General features: G+C 33.8%; 1 pseudogene; it reads left to right on the top strand.

The window, feature by feature from the left end:
* Window positions 1-2389: 2389 nt before the first annotated feature.
* LOC107016716 lies at window positions 2390-5503 on the top strand (annotated as a pseudogene).
* The last annotated feature ends 5571 nt before the right edge of the window (window positions 5504-11074 follow it).

Raw genomic sequence — 11074 nt, 5'->3', positions numbered from 1 at the left:
CATCCCTATTTTAATACAATCTTCAAAAATCATATCTTCGTAAAAGTCACAACCGGTAACAATGAAGGAGCCCAGAAGTTGAAACTAACCCATCACATATGCAAAATAATTATTGAAGTGTAACAATTAAAGATCTACGTAAATAAATAATAAATTAAATGTAATTAACTCTGTTCAAGTTTTAGATTTTATTGTAATATGATATTTAACTAAATACATATTTAATTTGGTGTAGTATTTTAACTTTATCTAACATTCTTTCAATTTTTAATATGATATGCTGATATGATACATGATTATGGTCTATGGTCTAGAATGCATACTACTTCGTATGTAATTTCACTTATAATTTATATTTGTTCCCTCGTAATTTTTCTCTTATGTGATCATGGGTTCCTCAATGGTGATTGTAGTGCCACAAGCATGATAACTAAAGTTATTTTTATTTGTCAAATTTTATAGTCTTATTTTGGGCTCAATTTATAAGTTGTTAACATGGTATTACATTCATGGAACTTTTACTTTATTAATTGGGAAAATGCACAAGTATCCTCTAGATTATGATTGAAATTTCAGAGACACTTTAACTAAATTGAGGTCCTACTACCCCCTCGAACTTGTCTTCTTCTTTTTTTTTTGTAATTTTGTGCAACTTTTTGACTTATCTAGCATCCAAATGTCTCTCAGGCCTCAATTGCGTGGAGTCACGAAGTGTGCCACGTAAGACAAAAGGTGCACAAAATTTTTAAAAAATAAGTTGGGGGTGGTGGTGTAATAGATCCTTAATTTAGTTATGGTGTGTCTCTGGAATTTCGATCATAGTTTAAGGGGTACTTGCACATTTTTCCTTAATTTATAAATACAGAAAAGGCATAAATTGCCCCATGAACTTTTAACCAAAAGTCATTTACACAACTTTTATTAATGGCTCGACCTAGTACATACCTTATATATGTACATAAACTTGTATTTATGTACCCCTCCCGTCAACCAATTCAGAGCGCATTTCTCTCCACATAAATGAGCGCGTCAACACACTAATAAAGTTAGTCATCACGTCAATCAATTGCTTGGAAGGCCATTTAACACATTTCTTAGCTAATATAAAGGAAAAAAGGTGAATCAACAGAAGGAAACTTTCGCCATAAGCTTGACAATGGCAAAGCGGAAGGAAACTTCCGCCACAGAAATTGACCATCGGAGTTCTATGCCTTCTAATCAGATCAGTAACCCTAAGTTCTCCGTCAATTGTATTCTCTCTCCCTCCCTACCTTTCTAGAGTTTATCCTATGGAACTTCTTCATTCCTTTCCCCAATTCACTTGAATTGAAAATTTTGGAATCTTGTTTTATTTTAGATTAATGAATTTTGACTACATTCTGATAATTTTGTAGTGTTACAACTTTTAAAATCTACTCAAATGCAACATGGATTGCGATTTGGTGATTACGCTCGTTATACGTGTGTTATTTCGTTACACACATATGAATGCCTTATTAGTATTCTGAAACAAACCCTATTCCTTGGGTACAAATTACAAGTATAATACACACGCAAAAGTAATAACATACAAATTATGGATAAATTAACATAGAAGAAGGTAACTAGAAGGGGATGATAAGAACACAGAATGGAGATGAGAGATAACTGAAAGCCAAAACTTTGACATAATTTTCATAACTGTTTTTTCAATTGCTAGACCTTTTTAACAATAGCTAATTGGGCCTAGATCCTATATAAAACTCTCCAACATTTAACTCAGTCCAATAATCATACTTGCCACGTCTAGTCCATAGGCCCTTATGAAGTCATCGTGGATCACACTATATTCTCTCTCCCTCTCTACCTTCCCAGAGCTTGGTGTTCTTAGAAAAATGAAAGGGGTGGGTGAAATAAATGGACTAGGATAAAATAAAATGGATTTGGATGAATAGAAACGAATTTGGGTGAAAATAAATAGGTTTGGGTTGAATGGATCGGGTTGGGGAATCAATTTATTCACTAAGAGGCGAGTGACTCTCACTCTATGCATAATGTCTTGGATTGGGTGACAAAAGGGGTAAACAAATATACTTTTGTGTACTGAAGGTGTATAATAGGTCGAGTAAAAATGTGTAAATGACTTTTGGGTACAAGTTTAGAGGACAATTTATGCCTTTTTCCTTAAAAATATTTAATAATCTTATGTGATTATACAAAAACTTGTACTAACGTAACTATTTAGTCTAAAAGTCCAACATGTGTTTGTTGTTCAGTCATATTCAAGATATAGTGTGAGGAGATAGAGATTAAATCTTATCATCATTCAATTTCCTCTCTTCTATTTCGTATTTTCAATCCTACCTTAGCTTACTTGTAACTAACAAATAATTAAATAATCAGAGGAGATATGGAATTGTTATCTATTTTTGTGGAAAAAGTCACAGATTGCTTGATCGAGCCAGTTGCGCGAGGGATTGGGTATTTATAGTACTACAAAAAGCAACATCAGATGTATAGAAAATGAATATCAGAAGCTGGAGGATATCAGAATTGGGGTGCATCAAAGAGAGGAGGCTGATCGGAGAAACTTACAAGTCATTTCACCCAATGTTGAGGCTTGGTTTACTCGTGTTGATACCACTACTGCAGATGTGGAAGCTGTAATGCAACGAGAGGTTGAAATATATGTCTGGTGTCCAAAATTGAAGTCATTACTCGCTGAGCAGGAAAGCTAAAAGAATTGCACTGGCATTGATTGAACTTCGAAATCAAGGCAACGATTATGCTGTTTTCTCCTATCCTGCTGTCAAAATTGAAGTTATACCTAGTAACAGTGGTGAGGAGTTTGACTCCTGGAAAATTGCAGGAGGAAGAGGTTATGGCAGCTTTGAGAGATGATTGGGTCACTATGATTGGGATATGTGGTATGGGTGGTGTTGGTAAGACAATACTGGCTGAGAAAATCAGGCAAAAGGAGAAACAAGGAAGTTTGAATAATGAGGTTGTCGTGGTAACTGTCAGTCAACAACCATACTTGAAAAGAATTCAAGGTGAGATAGCAGGAGGTGTTGGTCTGACGTCGCAGAGGGACAATTTCTGGAATCATGGATATCAGCTGCGCTCAAGGTTAATGGTTCGGAACAGTCGTGTTCTAGTAATCTAGGATGATGTTTGGGAGGCTTTTCATGAACTAGAGAAACTTGGTATTCCCAGATGTAGCAACCACAACCAACGTTGTAAAGTGACATTGACAACGCATTTCCGAGATGTTTGTGAAGCTATGGAAGCTCAAAAGATCATGGAAGTTGGAACTTTACCTGAAGAGGAAGCATGGATCCTTTTCAGGGAGAAAGTTGGTAAATCAATCGACGACGATCCTTCTGTACTTGACATAGCAAAAGTTGTTGCCAAAGAATGCAAGGGGTTGCCGCTTGCAATTATTACAGTTGCAAGTGCACTTAAGCGTAAAACCAAGCCTTCATGGGAGGATGCCCTTGTACAATTACAAAGATTAACACCAGTAAATATTCCAGGAATAATTAAAAATGTGTTTCAATCTCTCAAACTTAGCTATGATTACTCGGAAAGTAATGAAGTCAGGTCTTGTTTTTGCTTTGTTCCTTGTTCGAGGAAGATAGTAATATCTGGACTGAACAATTACTTAGATATGGAATGGGGCTTGACATCTTTTCAGAGATTAAAAACTTAGAAGAAGCAAGGAAGCGGGTGTGTCATATTTTAGAAACATTGAAAGATCGTTTCTTGTTGTCGTTAGGTTCAACGGAAAATTATGTCAAAATGCATGATGTGGTCCTTGATGTGGCTATAAGTATTGCGTCTATGGGAGAGTATAGCTTTATGGTAAGTCACCATGTGAACTTGCAGAGCTCTTAAGAAGAACTTCTTACAAGAAATACAGTCACATTTCAATTGTTGCAAATAAATTTGATGAGCTTCCTAACCCAATATTTTGCAAAAAACTGAAGCTTCTAATGTTGACTCTCGATTTTAAAAATCCATTCAAATTACGGGACGATTTTTTTGATGAAATGGCTATACTCAATGCCTTAAGTTTGAGTGGATATGGATCCATTCTGCCTTTTCCAACATCCATTGAGAGGTTGTCAAGTCAAAAGACGTTATGTCTTGAGTCATTTCAGGTTAGATGACATATGCGTTATTGTGAAACTTGTCACTTTAGAAATTCTCAGCATAAGACATTCTGACATAGAGGAGCTGCCAGTTGAAATAGGAAATTTGACCAATCTAATTATGTTAGAGTTTTGGAATAGGTATAAAACAGTTAAAAGGATTTCAGCAGGGGTTTTATCAAGACTAGATCAATTGGAGGAACTACATATGCTGGGAGTAAACCTATGTAGTTATTTTAACCTTGAGTGAATTGGAATCCTTATCGAGGTTGACTGCAGTTACATTAAGTGCATGTTCCGTTGATGTGATCTACAATAACTTGGGCCTTTCCTCCAAGTTGACACGGTACGCTCTTATAGTAGGTAGAAAAGCTTACGTAGCTACTTCAATCACAGGTAATTATGACAAGAATATTGTTTTAGAGTTAACAGAGACTGCCCCATTGGGTGATTGGATTTGCCACCAGTTGAAAAAGTGAACTCGTACATTCAATCGAAAAGGGCTCAAATAATGTGTTGCCTGAGTTGCATCTGAATAAACTTCAGAACGTGAAATGTCTCAGCCTCTCTAGTTGTGATTTAGTGACACATTTATTGAGCATCTCACGGAGGACACATGAAGTGATCAAGTTCTTCAATTTATATGAGTTGGATCTTGAATCCCTGGAATGCTTCACTCACTTTTGCAGTGACTACGTTGAGGGCATAGAGTTCCTTCAGTTACGGAAAATGCGCTTTAGTGAGTTACCTGAGTTCCAAAAATTCTGGTATACAACCAACAACTCCATCACCGAGTCAAATCCACTTTTTGATGAAAAGGTTTGCTTCTTTAAATATGAAATGAGCTTACATTTTTTGGAGGAATTTAACCTTTTACTTGAGCATTAAAGATATAATTTTTCTACTCTTACTAGTTTTAGAACAATTTTTTTACTTATGCGTTACCTGAGTTTCAAAACTTCAACTTTTGCAGGTTTCTTGTCCCAACCTGGAACAGCTAACTATCTGGGAACTTAAGCATGAGTGCTCTATGCTCTCACCAACTTCCAATTGCTTACTTTAGCAAACTTGAAAAGTTAATAGTACGAAATTGTGGAAAATTGAGAAACATGATATCTCCATCAGTGGCCGGAGGTCCATTTAATATCCGAATACTAGGTATAAGAGACTGTGTGTCAATGGAAGAAGTGATCACACAAGAGGCACCACAAGGATAAGGAATAATGACCTTTCCCTTGTTGGAAGAGTTGTACCTTCTCCAACTGCCTATGCTAGGGCATTTTTTTCTGACTAAGTGTGCTCTAGAAATTCCATTTCGTATGGAAGTGTGGATTGATGACTGCCCTGAAATGAAGACGTTTGTCCAATAAGAAATATTTGTGAGTACACCGAGTCTCAAAAGGGTGAACAATGATGATGTGGCTAAAGTAGATGATCTAAATAAATGGAGACAACAGATGTTTAATTCTAAGGTTTGTACTAGCTGTATAACTAATTAACTCTGGTGCTCTCTTTTTGTCTTAACAGTAATATTCAGATACTTATTTATGTTTGTCCATCGAAGCAACTTCTTTTTCCTTGCCTCCAAATATTTTCAATTAGAAAACCAAAGCATCAGCACAGTCTTTTATCTTTTGAGTAAATGTTGTACTTACTAAGCTAGTCACCGATCTCTTTCTATGCCCCAGGAACAAAACACTAGTGATGGCAATGAAGTCGGACCTAGTCATGGCAGAAGCTAGTGATGTCTATGAATCCAAAGCTATCTAGGAAGGTAATAAGTATTTTATGAAATAGTCCAATTTAACTCGAACATTACCTGATACCTGTAACGTTGTTTATTGATACTTAAAAGAAGGGGTAGGGCTTGAAGATGCGGCGTGTGCCTAGAATAGTAGCCTATTATGACCCCTTTGATATCTTACTAATCAAGCGCTAGTACCCCTTTTTAGAGTAAAATGCTCGTGATGGAGGCAAAAAGCAGAAGCAGATCTATCTTATAATCCATGGATTTACATGAACCCAACAGTTTTTGCCAAGAGACTTTGTTTTGATACTACTAATTTCTTTAATTACAATTTTTCACGTGTCCAAGGTGTTAAACATCCCACATCAGTTGAGGAGCTTTTGGATTTTATTTATTTTTAAAGACAAACAAAAACAAACACAAAATGAAAGAAAATCAGAATAGGAAACAGAAAGGAGTCTCCTTTGAGGAAGATGCTTCTGGAAGAGAACATACCCGTCACTCCTTGAGCTACGATACTTTTGACCTCTGAGCAAGATTTCACTATTACTGTGGCGTCTTCATCAGCCACGAAATGATATTCAAGGAGAATCAGCACATTCATTTTCCTCTACCCAACAAGCTCCAATTTGAATCAGGTAAGCAGAGATCTATATTGTTGCTTATTCTACCAAAAATAATCACATCAGCATTTCCCCCTCTTTAATAAGAACTCTTATCTTCGTTCTAGCTACTAAGGACCCGATATGCCTTGTTTATTCACCAACTAAGTGTTTTATCCCCATCTTTCTTAATCGCCCTTGCTACCACTAAGGGTGGCAGCGGAACCGGTATTTACCGGTTATCGGTCCAGTCCGTCCCGGTCCGGTCCGGTTCTGGTTCGTCCCGGTATAGACCGGTTCCGGGATAGGTACTGGGATGGAAACCGTTATTTACCGGTTTTCTCGGTTCAGGAAATTACCGGTCCGGTCCAGCCCGGTTAATTTTTTTTATATTTTAAAAATATATCCGTTAATAGTCGTTGGGTCACGGCTAGTGGCCCCCCCAACGGCTATTTGAGTAAAATTTCAGCCAATAGGAGTCCTACCCCACCCCAAACATTTTTAATACCCTAAAGTTTTAAAAATTACACTTTAACTCATTTTTTTACTTATAAATACCCCTAAATTTCATTCTTTTAAATCACAAAATCATCTATTCATCTACTACTCTTTCAACTCTCTACTCTCTACTCTCTAATTCTATAATATATAATATCTTAAATTCCGGTGTTGCCTTATTTGGTCTTTGCAAATTAGATTTGGAGCTTCAACTTTCCACGTTCGGCTTTCGGCGGTCATAAACGTCTACTTTTTTAAGTAGACGTTCGATACATTCGTTCCAACTTTTATTTTACATTTCATTTATATTTAAATAATTATTTATTTATTTTGTGATTTATTATTTGCATTACATTTTTCATATTATATATAATCTCACGTTTAATTTTTTAATATAGATTTCGGTAAAATATTGTTTAAAAAGGAAAGGGGAAAAAAGTGTATTAGAGCGTATAAAAAATATGTGTAACTTTACATCATCCGATAATGTAAAAACCGGTAGTTCTTCTAAATCAAAAACTAAAAAAATTACTATATTAAGAATAAATACGGATGATTATATACATGGTAATGATACGATTTTTAGTATTGATAGTAATTCAGGATTAGATCCTTATCATGAACATTTACAATGTCGCTTTGGTAATTTTGATGAGGATTTGCCTAGTGATAATGATAATGATAATGATATTTATAATTATATTGATACGCCTACTTTTGATGATGATGATGATGATGATGAAACTGAGCCACCTACGGCTACTAATACTCCTAGTCCCGCTCCCTTTCATTGTCCTGCCCCTATTCCCCCAATAAATCCTAGGCCTAAGGTAGAACGTGTTAAAAGATCGATTGTTTGGCAATTTATGACACAAAACAAAGATCAAACACAAGCTATTTGTAATAAATATAAACATAGATTAAATCATTAAACTGTTGGTAAATCTGGCGGGACGGGACAATTGAGTAGTCATGTAATGTCTTGTTGTAAAAATTATTTTTTGCATGCTAAAGCGGTAGCGGAAGCTAAAAAAAATGGTACCTTCCTTCCTGAATATGTAGGAGTAGGCGGCTCTAACATGGTACAAACACAATTAAATCCGTCTAATTTTTCTAGGCTCTAGTTTACCACTTTCATATAGTAGAGAAAAAGATCTTGAAGAACTAGCTAAAATGATGTGTAATGGGTTTTCCATTTAGTTTTGCTAAAAATCCCGGTTTTATACATTATATTCAAATTGTATATAATCCAAACTTTAAAGGTTTTGCTAGAAATACAATAAAAAAGGTTGTATTTGATTATCATGCACAACATTTTCAGTATCTTTGTTGTTTATTTTATTATAATACTTGTAAAATAGCTATTACTTCTGATAGGGGTCGTAGTGTAAATGGTAACGATTATTTGACTGTTACTGCACATTGGATTGATGATGGTATATGCAAAAAAGATTTTTAGGTTATACATATTGTCAAATGCAAAAAACCGGTAGTTATATTGCTCAAACTATTTTAGATATTTTACAAAGTTATGGAATATGTGATAAAATAAGTAGTATAACCTTAGATAATGCTTCAAGTAATAATGTTATTTTTGAATATTTAAAACCTACACTTTGTCCTTTCTATGGTGATAATTATCATATTAGGTGTACTACACATATATATAATTTGATGGTTAGATATGGTGTACATATGTATGATAACGGATGTACGAAAGTTGAAAATGCATGTCATTTTATATTTAAATGTCAAGTTAAGTCTAGGCGTAAAGATTTTCAAAAACGTTGTTTTGAAAATAGTCTTCCACTTAGAAAAATTCCAAAAACAGTGGCTACTACATGGAATACTTTATATGAAATGCTTGTAGTCGCTTATGAGAATCGAATACCCTTACAAATGATTTGGAATGCTCATAATTCTGATATGACATATAGACTAGATGATAATGATTGGTGTGATATAAATGAACTTATAGATTTCCTAAAAGTTTTTTACTTAACTACAAAAAGAATATTTGTACTTTATAGTGCATCAGTTTGTACTGTTTTGCCTGATATTTGTATGATTTCTTCTAAATTATACAAATTTAAAAATAAACCAAGATTTCAACAAACCATTAAAAAAATGATTCTGAAATTTAAAAAATATTATATTCCTATTCATCAAATTTATTTAACTGCATGTTTGTTAAACCCTAAGTATAAAGATGTAGGTGCATCAAAAATGGTTGAAAAATGTATTTTAACTTAGATATTAATGATGTATTAGAAGAAATTCCTAGTTGTCAACAAGTTAAAGATAGCTTAAAAATTGAAGCTACAAAATCGTATGATTTGTATGATGCTAATATAAATTTATCAAGTGAAAATGAACCTCAAAGCTTTAGGAGTAGATTTGATGAAAATAATATTGATGATTATTTACAGGATTATCTTGAACTTTCTCACGATAATAGAAATGATTTTGATGCCTATGTTAATCAAAATATAGAATCTACTGAAGATATTCTAGCATGGTGGAGAAATCGCGGCAAAGGATTTCCAAAACTAGTACCGATGGCTCGAGATATATTAGTAATGCAAGCGTCGTCGGTAGCTTCGAAAGGCGTCTTTAGTGCAGCAAGGTTTCAACTTGGAGAACATAGGCATTAACTAGCAGCCGACAGCTTGGAGATATCGGTATTATTTCGAGATTGGATTAATGCCGAGAGAAGAAATTTGGGTCCTGAACCACTACCGACCAAATTTCAAGATGACGTTGATGAAGTAATGCAGTATTATAGTGACGACGGGATTGAAGCAATGGAAGATCTTTCTATTCAACCAATTCCCGAACATGTTACTAAAGAAATGTTGAATGATTTACGAAGGGATTTATATGGTGGCACCAACTATTAGTAAAAGTATGATAATTCGAGATTTAATTCAAACAGAACCCTTCCTAGAAGGTGTCTGTGTAGATTAAATCTTTTAATACTCTTCTAATATTTTTGTAAATGTAATTGTAATATCAATAAGTATTAATAAAAATATAGGCTATTCGTCTTAATTTGTTTTTTAATATTATTGTATTAAATTTAATTTTTAATATTGTCAATTTTAAATTTTATAACTTTAAAAATTTCATACTTTAAGAGTTTGAAATTTAAATGTTATAACTTTAAAATTTGAATTTAAAATTTTCAAACTTTAAAAGTTTGAATTTAAAAGTTTCAAACTTTAAAAGTTTGAATTTCAAATTTTCAAATTTTAAGAGCTTGAAATTTAAATTTTATAACTTTAAAATTTGAATTTAAATTTTCAAACATTAAAAGTTTGAATTTAAAATTTTCAAACTTTAAAGTTTGAATTTAAAATTTCCAAACATTATAGTTTATAAAATTTAAATTTGAAACATTAAAAGTTTGAAAATTTTATATTTAAACTTTAAAGTTTGAATTTAAAAATTTCAAACTTTAAGAGTTTGAAATTTAAATTTTATAACTTTAAATTTGAATTTTTTTTTTAATTTTTTTAAATTTTTAAAGTTTGAAATTTAAATTTTTATTTTTTTTAATTATTATAATAAAAATTATATTCAATTAAAAAAATAAATCTTTAAGTTTTAATTTACTTTTTTTAACTACCGGTCCGTCCCGGTTACCCGTCCGGTCTGGTCCGGTATACTATCGGTTCCCTTCTGGACCGGGACGGAATAGTACAAATTTTACTGGGTTACCGGTCTGGAACGGTACGGATTTGCACAGTACCGGTTCCGTACCGGTTCCGGTACTTACCGGACCGGTTCACCCGGTTCCGGTACTGCTGCCACTCCTAGCTACCACCATCTGAGCTCCAAATATTGGATGACAACAACAATTATTAAAAGCTAAAAGATGGAACCTTTGCAAATAACTCAGCAACCTTATTAAAAAGCCAAATATAAGCACCCCTTTTCAATCCTATGTCAGGACCGAAAATAAGCAGGTGTAAATGCGGAAGCTAGCAAAGCAAACCTCGAAAGACCACTAGTAAGAAGACAACGAGAAATATATCAAAACACACAAAGATTTAACGTGGTTCGGTCAATCGACCTACGTCCACAAAGGAGAT

This window comes from Solanum pennellii, chromosome 4 (genome assembly GCF_001406875.1).
Source record: "Solanum pennellii chromosome 4, SPENNV200".
NCBI classification, from domain to species: domain Eukaryota; kingdom Viridiplantae; phylum Streptophyta; class Magnoliopsida; order Solanales; family Solanaceae; genus Solanum; species Solanum pennellii.
The sequence above is the reverse complement of the archived record's forward strand: the minus strand, read 5'-3'. Positions and strand labels throughout refer to the sequence as shown.